Below are 13,331 nucleotides of genomic sequence, written 5' to 3'. Positions count from 1 at the left end.
GATCGGCTGTCGGCTCCCGGCTCCCAGCTCCCAGAGGCCGCGTGGGGGCGGGATCTGCCAGCCAGAGCACCGCTGAGCCGCTAGTCCCGGAGGGCCGGGTAGAGCGATGGGTGTGTCTGTGTGAGTCTCTTTCGGAAAAAGGCTGTGGCCGCTCGAGGCTCTTTTCTTCTAACCTCCTCTAGGCGCGGAAGATCTGGTACTTCCTCAGCCCCACCCTGACCCCATTCACAGCCCCGCACCGGCAATCCCAGCACATGCCACCCCGATCCGCTGCAGCGCCAGGCCCCTGCATCCACTTCAACTTCCCCTCTCCAAGTCCACGCATCAACTTCAGCTTTCCCCCGAAGATCCCTCTTCAGTGCCCTTCACATGCGACTCACTCTCCTATTTCCTCCTGCGCCCAGCGGTCACCCCAAACCTAGCTCCCCCACCCAATTCCAAACCTAGAAAGTCCTCAGATCCCAGCCTCGGACCCAGATCCTGAGCCGAAACACACCTCCAAATACCTCCCGCCTCCCTCCAGCACAGACCCGGGATGGGGATCCAAACCGCTCTCCTCTCATCCCCATTCCCGATCCAGGTTGGGAAGGGAGGGTCCCCACCCCAAACCCTCAAAGGAGAGTTTCCCCCTTCTTAGCACCCAGCCCCCGTGGGGCGGAGGGGGAGCAGTCATCACTACTTTGAGCTGTGTCTGACACTCCTGTATAATAATCCTGAGGTGTCACTAAAAACCCAAATAAACTCTACGTTTTCATTCTGAATTCCTAATTTACTGCGAGACGCTCCACCCACCTTCCCTCTGCGACGCCAAAATGAGCTCCAGATTTGTAATTCTTCCTGTCAGACTAGTCCTTTCTTCAGACACAAACACAGCCAAGGAGGCTGTTACGTAGAACAGAGAATATTTTTCCGCAGAACCTTTTAAGGAGGAAGTTTTATTTTCTGTGTTATTTGAGCTTGGAATTAAATAAACCTTGATAGCAGGAATCAGAACCAGCCTCTAATGCCAATTTGTGCACTACTTTAGAATCACTGGGTGAGCATTTTCCGCACCTGTGAAGGCTTTCTTCCGGGAGATGAAAAGGGAAAGGGCGTGGATTTTGGAGCTAGGATCTGAGACCCGCGCGCTTTCTCCCTCCTGTCTAGGACACTTAAGCAAGTCAGCTAACCTTTCTCAACCTCCAACAGACTCAGAGGCCTGCAACTTGCTGTAGACCGCAGCTCCAGCAGCCTCAGCAACAAACATCCCTCTTGCTCAGGCTGAGGGATTCCAGAGAGACGGCTTCTGGCAGGCTCCAGTCCCAATTTGCCCTCTCAGTTCCAGTTTCTTCAATGGAGATTTGGTGGGCTTTGTGCCACCTGAGGTCCCTAGACTGCCTTTTTGCTGCCCTATTTGCAATGTCTTGTGTAAGATAAAAGCTAATGAGATTTTTATTGTATGAATGAATAAATGATCTCAGAAAGTGACTGTTTTTCTCTGGCCATTAGCTTCCTCATCTCTAAAATGTAAATAATAATAGTACTTACCCCGTTTATAAATAAAAGGGATTGAATCACTTGTCTTGGGCCCCTTAAATGACGTAATGTGTCTGGTACAGTGTCTGGAACATAGTAAATATTTAGCTAATGCCATTTTTTTGCCCATCCCCTTCCAGCTCTGTATAATTCTAATCAGCATGTATGTTCATGTTCGTCTGTGCGTTTGACGTACAGAGCCTAGATTAATCAGTGTTAATCACACCTCCAGTTCCTTAACATTTTCCATGGAATTGAGTGGATTCAATAGGAAGGAAAAACAGACTATTTTTAAGTTGTATCTTCCTGATACTAGGAGGAAATTTCCATGAGCCACAGATCCATAAATAAACCACACTAGAATGGAACACTAAATTATTAGTTTAAAATCATAGTTCCCAAATTGTAAAGTCTCTCCAATTACCTGGAGAGCTTGTAATAATGCAGGTTCCTGGGTCTCACTGGGCCCTAGCAGGTCTGCTTCAGTTCATCTGGAGAAGGTTCAGGAATCTGCATTTGTAATAGACATCCCAGGTGATTCTGCTGCAGGTGGCACCAGGCCTGCTTCAAAAGACACTGCTTTACTTAAAATTCAGTAAATAAAAATGCATGACCTTATTTGCCTTTTGAGAGAGGTTGGATGGGCAGTAGAAAGAAGCCTCTGGCTTTGGAGGCCTACAGATCCTACTTGAAATTCTGGCTCTGCCATTCACTAGATATGGGTCTGGGTCAGACTGCTCTGAAATTTAGCATCCCCCAGCGTAAAGGGAGATATTGTTGTGAGGTCTAAATGAGCTATTGCACATTAAGGAATCTGTCATAAATGTTAATTCCCTTCAGTTTTTACAGACTTACTTCTTGTTTAAAAGGCTTACATGTTATTTACTCCAATGTCTTGATTTAAAGGGGAAGAAACTGAGGATCAGTTCCCCAGCAAGTCAGCTGCAGAGCCAGGACTAGGAGTCTCACTCCAGTGCCTTCTACCCTGTATAATGTTGTCTCTTAATCTTTATGCCAAGGACATTGTTTGCTTTTCCTGTTGGATTATTCCCTTAAGTAAGAGGATTTCTCCAAAATAGAGAGCAGAGACTGCTAGTCATTTAAACTACTCCCATTCTTACGTTTGCTTTATAACTGAGTCCTGATTTTCTTTGGGAAAGCAGTTCACCTAGAAAAAATTATGTATCAATTTCCTAGGCTCCTTGTACCTAGGTATGGCCATGTGACAGAGTTCTGGCCAGCGACATGTAAACAGAAATCTACTTTCCACGAGGTGGAGCCTGTACAAAAGATCCTTCCCAGTTAAAAAAAGAAGAGACTCATAGTCTCTCTTTCTCCCTGGAACATGGTTGCAATGCCTGGAGGTACAGCAGCCATTTTGTAAACATAAGGGTGATAGCCAAAACTGAGGATTGTAGAGAGAAAAAATGGAGAGAGTCTAGGTTTTTGATAAATTTCCTGAACAGCTGCACCAGCTCTATAATGCTTATTTCTTATTATATGAGAAAAATAAATCTATTTTTTATTTACCTTAGAACACTTCTATTCTACTCATTTGCCCATCCTATTTATTGTTGCATATTTTATTTCTATCTTATTTTCTAACCTACAAGACATTATTGACTTATATCATTATTAACTATTGCTAATTCTTGGTGCGCCTAACTGAAAAACAAACTACCTCAAAATTTAGTGGCTTAGAATGATAGCCATGTATCATTTTTCATGAGACTATAGGTAGGCCGGACAGTTTTTCAGGTTTAGGCCAATTTATGCTGATTTCCGCTGAGATCACCTATGAGTCGGCTGTCGGGTGGAAGAGGGTAATGAGCTGGATCAGCTCCTCCATGTGGTTTTTCATCCTCCAGCAGGCTAGCCTAGGCCTGTTAACATGACAGTTCAGAGGTCCAAGATAATGAATGAAAGTGTGCAAGGGCCTTGAGTCTAGGTTTAGAACTGGCACCGGCCAGGCATGGTGGCCCATGCCTGTAATCCTAGCACTTTGGGAGGCCAAGGTAGGGCGATGGCTTGAGCCCAGGAGTTTGAGTCCAGCCTGGGTAACATGGCAAAACCTCTTATCTACAAAAAATACAAAAATTAGCCAGGCGTGGTGGTTCATACCTGTAGTCCCAGCTACTCAAGAAGCTGAGAGGTTGGAGGATCACTTGAGCCCAGAAGGTCAACACTGCAGTGAGCCATGATTACACCACTGCACTCCAGCCTGGGTGACAGAGTGAAACCCTATCTCAAAAATAAGACAAAACAAAAAAACACCCACTGGCACAACATCCCTTCTACCATATCCCATTGGTTTGGGCATGAACTGGGGCTGAGCCCAAATTCAAAGGGTGGGGAAAAAGACTCCATTCTTTTTTTATAAAAAGGAACTGCAAAATCACATTGCGAAGAGGCAAGGATATCAAGAGAAAATAAGTGTGTACATGTTTACAAACACTTCTTTTTTCCACCCCCATGACCCATACACCTTCTGCTAGGCCCACTTCCAACATTGGAGGTCACATTTCTTTCTTTCTTTCTTTCTTTCTCTCTTTCTCTCTTTCTTTCTTTCTTTCTTTCTTTCTTTTAATTATACTTTAAGTTCTGGACTACATGGGCAGAACATGCAGGTTTGTTACATAGATATACACGTGCCATGTGGTTTAGCTGCATCCATCAACCAGTCATCTACACTAGGTATTTCTCCTAACGCTATCCCTCCCCTAGCTCCCCAGCCCCCGACAGGCCCCAGTGTGTGATGCTCCCCTCCCTGTGTCCATGTGTTCTCATTGTTCAACTCCCATTATGAGTGAGAACACGTGATGTTTGGTTTTCTGTTCTTGTGTTAGTTGCTGAGAATGATGGTTTTCAGTGTCATCCATGTCCCTGCAAAGGACGTGAGATCATCCTTTTTTATGACTGCATAGTATTCCATGGTGTATATGTGCCACATTTTCTTTATCCAGTCTACCATTGATGGGCATTTGGGTTGGTTCCAAGTTTTGCTATTGTGAACAGTGCCACAATAAACGTGCATGTGCATGTGTCTTTATAGTAGAATGATTTATAATCCTTTGGGTACATACCCAGTAATGGGATTGCTGGGTCAAATGGTATTTCTGATTCTAGATCCTTGAGGAATCACCACACTGTCTTCCACAATGGTTGAACTAATTTACACTCCCAACAACAGTGTAAAAGCATTCCTATTTCTCCACATCCTCTCCAGCATCTGTTGTTTCCTGACTTTAATGATCGCTATTCTAACTGGCATGAGATGGTATCTCATTGAGGTATTGATTTGCATTTCTCTAATGACTGGTGATAATGAGCTTTTTTTCATATGTACAAACACTTTTTAACCACTTTCTCTGATCTTCGTTTCTTTTTACCTCTCAGACTTTCTACTTCAAATCACTGACATTATTCTTGAAGTTTATCTTTTAAAATTTCTTTTAGTGAGAGTCTACCAGTGGCAAATAATCTGTTGTTTGACTGAAAATGTTTTATTTAACCTTCATTTTTGAACAATGTTTTCACTGAACATAGCATTCTAGGTTGATAATTGTTTTCTCTCAACAATTGAATGTATCATTTCACTGTCTCTGCCTTCCATTGTTATTTATGTGAAATTAGATGGTAGTCTAATGGTTTTTCCTTTGTAAGTAATTTGTCTTTTCTCTCTCTCTTTTTTAATAGACTTCATTTTTTAGAGCAGTTTTAGGTTCACAGCAAAATTGACGTGAAATTACATAGAGTTTTCATATATTCCCTGACTTCACCCACACTAACAGCCTTTCCCACTGTCAACATCTCCTACCAGAGTGGTACATTTGTTACAATCAATGTACACTGTACAATGTAAAAAATTACACTGTCACATCATCCAAAGTTCACCTTTGGATTCACTCTTATTGTCTGTGGGTTTTGATGAATATACAGTGACAATACCATGCAGAATATTTTCACTGCCCCACCTTCAATCACAAAGATTTCCTCCTATATGTTCTTCTAATTATTTTATAGCTTTAGCTTCTTCATCTAAGTCTTTAAGCCATCTTAAATTAACTCTTATGTATGATGTGAGGTATGAATCAAAGTTCAGTTTGTTCTATACTGACATCCAGTTGATCCAGCATAATTTGTTAAGATTTGTTAAGAAAATTTCCCCAATGAACTACACTGGTGACTTTATAAAAAATCATTTGTATATTTGTGGATCTATTTATGGGCTCTCTTTTCTCCCCATTAGTCTATCTGTTTATTTTAATGCCAACATCACTGACTTGATTACTGTACTTCATGGTAAGTCTCAAAATCAGGTAGAACAAGTTCTCCAGATTTGGTCTTCTTCAATATTGTTTTGCCTATGCTAAGATATTTATAGTTCCAAGTAAGTTTTAGTGATAGTTTGTCAATATCTACAAAAAAGCCTGCTATGCTTTTTATTGGAATTGCAATATATAAATCAATTTGTGGAGAATTGACATCTTTACAAGATGAGTCTTCTTATCCATGAGCATGGTATATTTCTTCATCTATTTTGATCTTTAATTTTTCTCAACAATGTTTTATAGTTTTTATTGGTAGGGGTCTTTCATAACATTTGTTAAATTTATTTCTAAGTAAGTTTTATCAAGGATTTGCATTTATTTTTGCCACCTGGACCACTACCAGTCTTTTATTACTCTAAATTATTGACTTGAGTTGTGTTGTTGTTTGAGACAGAGTCTCACTATGTCCCCCAGGTTGGAGTGCAGTGGCACTATCTCGGCACACTGCAACCTCTGCCTCCCGGATTCAAGCAATTCTCATGTCTCGGCCTCCTGAGTAGCTGGGATTACAGTCCTGAGCCAGCACGCCCAGATAATTTTTGTTTGTTTGTTTCTTTTTTTAGTAGAGATGGGATTTCACCATGTTAGCCAGGCTGGTCTTGAACTCCTGACCTGAGGTGATCCACCCGCCTCAGCCTCCCAGACTTGAGTTTTTTAATTGTTTATTGTTTGGACCATATAGGTAATATGAATTTGGGTTTTAAGCAACATGAGGGACAGAGAGCTTGTGGTTCCAAATTCTCAGTGATGACATTATTTCTCCTCTTCTGCTAGGCACCTGGGTTTTTACACCCTTCCAGCAGTTGATGGGACTAGTAGTTGTTTCTGGTTCACCCTTTCATTGGAAATGTAAACCTTGGGAGTCTCATCTTTGTGGGGGAAGTGTCCAGGGGCCTTGGATGGCCCCTGATCTTTGTCTCTCATTTCCTGTGCCCTGTGAGACCAGACAACAGAAGCTCAAGTTCATCTGGTTCAATAAATGCTGTAAGAACAACAGCCAGTTGCAGTGCTACTGAGTTCTTTCTTTCACTTAGAATTTTGGCCTGAGAGTCTCCTATTTTCTTGCCATCTCATAAATGCATTTAGAAAGATACACTTCCCCTGTATTTTTACTTTTTGTCTACGGAAAGGTCAATCAACTAATGACCAGGAACAAAACTACTACTACCTAACCTCCTCCATTATACAGATAAACTTAAAAATCACTACCAAGTTCTCTGCTGTAGCAGAACACAACTGTAACTGGCATAGGTATCAAAGACGATTGAAACAAAAGCTATTTTTCCAATACAGTACCAGAGAAATTCAACTTCTGGCATTGTCTCTGCAACTTCTCAAACATTAAAAATATGCTCACAGGCTGTCTATCCCCATCCCCGTCTTTCAAGCTGGTTTCCCCAAATGCTTGGGTTACTTTAGGAAAATGTTTTATTTTGTTTTGTGTTTTGTGTTGTTTTGTTTTCACACAGATTTTTGTTGTTAATGTCTAATTTAAAATACACTATGGATATAGAATTTGACCTGTGGATAAATACTTTTTTTCTTTTTTTTTTTTTTTGGCTTTGGGAAATGTATTTCTTATTTTAGTATTAATTTTTATAAATGTCCTATGCATACCAGAAAACAGAAGTGAACTCTATTTTTTGTGTACATTAACTTGTGTGTGTTTGTGTATTTCATTTGTGTGTGAATGTGTATGTGTGTGTTTATTTAATCCTAGTAGCTAATCCTTTCTAATTTTTTGACTGCTTGATCTGCCAAAGACGGAAAGAGGTGCATTAAGCTCTCCCTACTGCTTTACCTGTTTCCCTGGAGACACGTCCTCTGGCCTTCAGCACCCTCCCTTCCTCACAGAGAACTAAAATGGGATTCAGACTTCCTGGACCCTGAGTTAGGGCTTGGGCCAGCAGGCTTGAGCATCTTCTCTCTTGTCCTGAGAGACAATGTGGCTCCGTTTGCAGCAGTTCTCAGCACTAGTCCTGTCCTCAGACACCTGGACATTAAACAGTCTCTGCCTGCCTTCCTGCAACACAGCCTCCACTAGGCTTCTGCCTGTGTCCTATGCTTCTGCTGTGATCCCTTGTGTTATCCACAATTCCACCAAGTTTGGCCCAACCTCCCTCTTACCGTTCCCTCTCTAAGACTGGAATCCCAGGCCCAAATTGCACCCAGTAGGGGAGTTTTTGCTCCATACAGACCAACCTCTCTCATGTGCTTTTCAAATACCCACTGCCACTCTCTTTTTGTCTGTTGAAACATCGTGCTTTCTTGGTAGAGTTTCAGAGCTGACGGCCTACATGTCCTGTGTCAATCTGCCCTTGTCTGCTGCCTGCCTGGCCAGGTGCATGGCTTCACTATTGTCCTCTACTCTTCCTCCCTGTCAGTCGGCCCTATTCAGTTGCATTGTCTCAGGGAGAGCCTGGTTTTTCCTTTGGTCAGTCAGGAAGATTCCCTTGTGGTCAAGACAAATTGAGGATTTTCAATAGGTTGCCACTACCCCTTCCTCTTGGCTCAAATTTCTGTTTAATCACATGTTCTGAAAAAGTGTAAAGAAAGAAAACAAAAACAACAAAGGCCATAAGACACGGGGCACATGGCCATGTGGCCTCTTTGTAGGAGACCTGAACAAGTTTAATTCTACAAACATACACTCACATATTCACTTGCATGTTTAAAACTATACATCCAAACAACAGCATTCACATTGGATGAGAGAATTCAACAGAAGCACAACAGTACAGCAGAGAGCTTAATACAACTCTGTTCAGCAACTCAAGCACTAAAAAAGTAAGAAAGAATAACTACCAAGATTAAATGTACACACATATATACACAACTCTTCACACACAAATTCACAACCACAAAAAAACAGAATCTTCCTCCTTTTTCCGGTATCCATGGGACACTTACAAAATTGATCATAAATTAAGAAACCTCAAGAAGTCCCTCTGAGGCAGAGAACAGAGGATAAACTCATGGCTCCTAGTGCATTGAAAGTTGGACATTCATAACAAAAGTTCAACTGAAAACAAAGCAAAACAAAATATTCGAAAACACTAAAAAAATGTCCTGTAGGAACCCAAGCATTTGGAGAAATCAATTGAAAGAGGGAAGAGGAAAGAGAGCCTGTGAACGCATTTTGGAATTTAGAGATGGGGAGATAACGTCAGAAGCTGAATTTCTTTGTACTGTGTTGTCAGATAGCTTTAGTTTGAACCCCTTCCATACCTATAACAATTAAGACTTTATTCTCCTGCAACAAATACCTGACAGTGACTTTTGTCTGTGTAACGGGGAGGGGGAAGGCAGGCAGGGCTGCTGAATAGTGGGCATGCCAGAGGATCCAGGAGCTCTGACAGTTTAGTATCAGAAAAGCACTTAAAGGTGAGCAGGTTCCCCGCTTTCTGCAGCACAGCCTCCCCCCTATCTAAGTCAGGCAAGTACCAGCCTTTCATAAATCCTTCCAACTTAACGGTAAGGGCAGAAGATCCCACCTTCATCTAATTATAGAGTCCTGGCCATCGAGACCAGCCTGGCCAACATGGTGGGAAACCTAGTCTCTACTAAAAATATACAAAAAAAAGTCAGCCAGGCATCGTGGCGCATGCCTGTAATCCCAGCTACTAGGGAGGCTGAGGCAGGAGAATCTCTCGAACCTAGGAGGCAGAGGTTGCAGTGAGCCGAGATCACGCCACTGCACTCCAGCCTGGGCAACAGAGTGAGACTCCGTCTCCAAAAAAATAAACAAAATAGAGTCCTGGCCACAAGGTACCTCTGAGAATGCTCTGGGCCAAAGAATGATGCCAACTATCTCCTGATGGTCTTCTGTGGAGGAAATGGGAGGTCTCAGAGAGCAGTTTCACTACCTCACCTGGAAAACCCAGGAAAAGGAGGGTGAACAGCAGCAGGCTTGAAATTCCCTGCCCTTTAGTTTGAGCATCCTGCGTTCCCAGTTTCATCTGAATATCCCACTTTTTAAGCCAAATCAACAGGATCTGGGCAGCAGTCATGGCCCCAACCAGCTTGAAAGCTCCTAGGGGACCCAGACAAAGTTTTTGTTTATCTTCCCCTGAATGCTAAATGGAGTATTAAGGACAGAGTTGCACCCTGACCCCAATGACAGGAGCTTACATTTGATTTTAGTAAACAAGAGTAGTGCGTTTGTTCTGAGCTCCGAGGCAAGAGACCTGGCTTCCAATATGATCTCTGCCACTAGTTTGCTGTGCAATCCTTCCCTTTAGCTGTTTCCTGCTTGTAGACAGTGTGGAGGGAGGTTTGGGAGAATATAGAGAGCTGAAGCTGCCTTCTAAAATTTGTATTTCCTACGTCCATCACCAGAGAGAAGGAACATTGCTTCCTGAAGCCTCGGAATTATTAGGATTCTTTAAAACATTTTTTTTTAATTTATTTTTTAAAATTTCGAGACAAGATCTCTCTCTGTCATCCAGACTGGAGTGCAGTGGCACAGTCACAGCTCGCTGCAGGCTCAACCTCCTGGGCTCAAGCCATCCTCCCATGTAAGCCTCCCAAGTAGTTGAGACTACAGATGCATGCCACCACATCCAGCTAATTTTTTGTGTGTTCTTTGTAGAGATGGGGTTTCACCATGTTGCCCAGGCTGGTCTTGAACTCCTGGGCTCAAGTGATATGCCCACCTTGGCCTCCCAAAGTGCTGGGATTACAGGTGTGAGCCATCGCACCCAGCCATGGGACTGGACTAACCCATTCTTTGGGTTGCAAGAGAAAGGAACCTGACTCAAAAGAGAAAAAAAAAAATGTTTTGGCTGTCATAACAGAAAAGGACAAGGGCAGATGATGTCACTGGCTGTCTCACACTCTTGTCTCCATCTCTCATCCCAGCCTTTCTCTGTGTTGGCCTTGTTTTCTCCTTCAGACATCTTCTTGTGTGCATTACAGGGCAGAGGGAAGGGCCAAGGTGCTTCAGGCTCCCCTTGAGCTGAGGAACCCAAAGAAAGAGGCCTTTTCTTGCCAGACATTCTTAGACAAAACCCAAGGGAAAGACTTGGGTCCAGTTGGGACCAGGGCCCTGTCCTTTAGGTGAAGGTTTTTCAGCAAAGTGTATTGGCCTTTGGAGTAGGACAATTCTTTGTTATAAGACACTGTCCTGGGTGCTGCTGATGTTTGACACCCTGGCCACTAAATGTCAGACACGCTCCCCAATCTAATAACAACAAAAATAAAACTGCCACCCTGTTTTTCCAGCACCAGAGGTGTGGGGTTCAGTACAGTCTTATGTTGCGAAGCACTGCCTTGTATCAGTCGCCGAAGCCAGGGTCTTGAGGCGCTGTGATTGGCTGAACTGGGGTCATCTGTTTTCCACCATGGTGGAAGTCAGGTTGGACATGACACTGTGTTTGGCAGCCCCACCAGACCCATACGGTGTGGGTGGTTGAGGTGGAGTCATTTTTCAAAGGAACCCTCACCAGGTTTCTATTCCCAGAAGGGATGCTAAGACCAGCAGCTGTTGATTGCGCCATCCCAGAGGGGAAAAGTGAGTGCTCCCACAGGGAGGGAGAGACGATTACCCTCCTCTTACCAGCTGTCCTCCATGCCTCAGCCACGCTACATGCCAAATCCTGGAACTCCAGCTCAAAACCACACCTCCTTACTGAGGCATTTGAGGCCCCCCTGATCGCTTTTGTTTTGGACCCCTCCACGTGTTCTCTGGTCTATAATCTCCAAGAGGGTTGAGGCCCACTATGTCTCCAGTGCTCAGCACCAGGGGTAGGGTGGCAGGGGGGTCAGCTCAGAAATGCTGGAACAAACGAGAGCCAGAAGGGAGGTTCTGTAGACTCATCACATCCAAGGCAAACGTCATTTTCCACGTGAGCCCATCAGAACTAGGCCATATGGTGTTTCCAGGAAGGACTGGAGAGGCCCAGAGCCCCGGCCATCTCTGCATTCTGAGAAAAGAAGGCGGGGTTTCTTTTTGAAGAGCCCTGGTGTCTTCCTGGCACCACAGCTGTGTTGAGCTGAACCTAGCTGGGGAAGATCGTGGCTGCAGGAGCGGGACTCCGGGAAACATCTCACCCAAGTCAAAAACAGAGGCCAGGATGAATTTTTAGGAGAGATTTCAGAGAGCCTGGGCGAAGGCTGAGCACTACTCAGATAAGGCAGACCAGGCCAGCATCTCCAACTCTGCCCTGGCGTCATTATACCCAGCCCCTCAAAGCACAACTCCTGACTCCTCCTTCAGGCCCCAGAATGAAACCAGAACCCCTTCCTCATTTCTGGTAAGATAGTGAGACAATGAGGTACTTTCCAAAGAAACTTAACTGTGAAGCTAAGGGAAATGAAAGAAGAAAATGCTAGGAATCCACCATCCTTATAGAATGTGTGTCTGAGTTCCTGGAAGGTTCTGTTCCACACCTGATCTTAGCGTTCCATTTACAGAGGACTCCATGTTATTTCTGAGGTGGGTTCCTGCCTCTGATTCTACAGGCCCTGGGGCTGCACTGTTGTCTCTCTCCCAGCCCTTCTACGTAGGGTTAGGTGGGAAGGGCAGGTGCCCCTGGAGGGACTGGACTAAATAAAGCAGATCTTTCCACTCATCTTTTCTTCCTTCCTCCCTCAAGCATTGCTAGATCCCCTGCTCTCAGCTCAACTCCTTTTTTGTTTTTTTCCTAGGCACTCAGTTTGGTGAGGGAGATGGCTACATACAATTAATTACCTACATACAATTAATACAATTAATTACCTACTCTAGCATATGTACTCATAGCTCTAGTATAGCTGATCACCCCAAGCCCTCTCATCATAATGTTTCATCAAAAGAAACAACAGTCTGACTCCTTCCACCACACACCAAAAAGTTGCTTCAGTTTTTATTGAAAATAACATTATTTATTTATTGATTTTTTTGAGATGGAGTCTCGCTCGCCCAGATTGGAGTGCAGTGGCGAGATCTCAGCTCACTGCAACCTCTGCCTTCTGGGTTCAAGCGATTCTCCTGTCTCAGCCTTCCAAGTAGCTGGAACTACAGGTGTGTGCCACCAGGCCCGGCTAATTTTTGTATTTTTAGTAGAGATGGGGTTTCACCATATTGGCCAGGCTGGTCCTCGAATTCCTGACCTTAGGTGATCCACCCGCTTTGGCCTCCCAAAGTGTTGGAATTACAGGCGTGAGCCACCACACTCGGCTAAAAAGAATATTTTTAATGATGCCAGGGGATTTACATTTAAACCTTCTTTCAAAATGTGGTTTATGCCACCCCATCCTCTTTCCCGGCTGTCTTCTTTCCTTCAAGAGGTTGTCTGCCCATTAGAAAGTGTATCCAGTTAGCCTTCTCCCTTGACTTCTCCCACTGCCCAGCTGTCCATCGCCAGGGCCCTGGAAGTCTGGCATGCTGTGTAGACCAGGTCTTGGTAGACTAACAGAGGGGAACAGGAGGGAACACTGTTCTCATCTGTATCCACCATGCTGCAAAAGGACAAGCACCGTAGTATCTGTCTTCTCTCTGTCCAT

At 43.9% G+C, this 13,331-nt stretch overlaps 1 protein-coding gene across 1 annotated transcript in view; it reads right to left on the bottom strand.

Annotated features, from left to right (window-relative positions):
* The window catches only part of TGFBR1 (transforming growth factor, beta receptor 1), a 53,706-nt gene extending 52,851 nt beyond the window's left edge, over positions 1 to 855 (bottom strand). The window contains exon 1 of the mRNA XM_011993766.1: positions 793 to 855. The gene's annotated coding sequence lies outside the window, so the exon portion shown is untranslated. The remainder of the gene's footprint in view (positions 1 to 792) is intronic.
* Positions 856 to 13,331: the final 12,476 nt, after the last annotated feature.

This window comes from Mandrillus leucophaeus, unplaced genomic scaffold (genome assembly GCF_000951045.1).
Source record: "Mandrillus leucophaeus isolate KB7577 unplaced genomic scaffold, Mleu.le_1.0 Scaffold433, whole genome shotgun sequence".
NCBI classification, from domain to species: Eukaryota; Metazoa; Chordata; class Mammalia; order Primates; family Cercopithecidae; genus Mandrillus; species Mandrillus leucophaeus.
The sequence above is the reverse complement of the archived record's forward strand: the minus strand, read 5'-3'. Positions and strand labels throughout refer to the sequence as shown.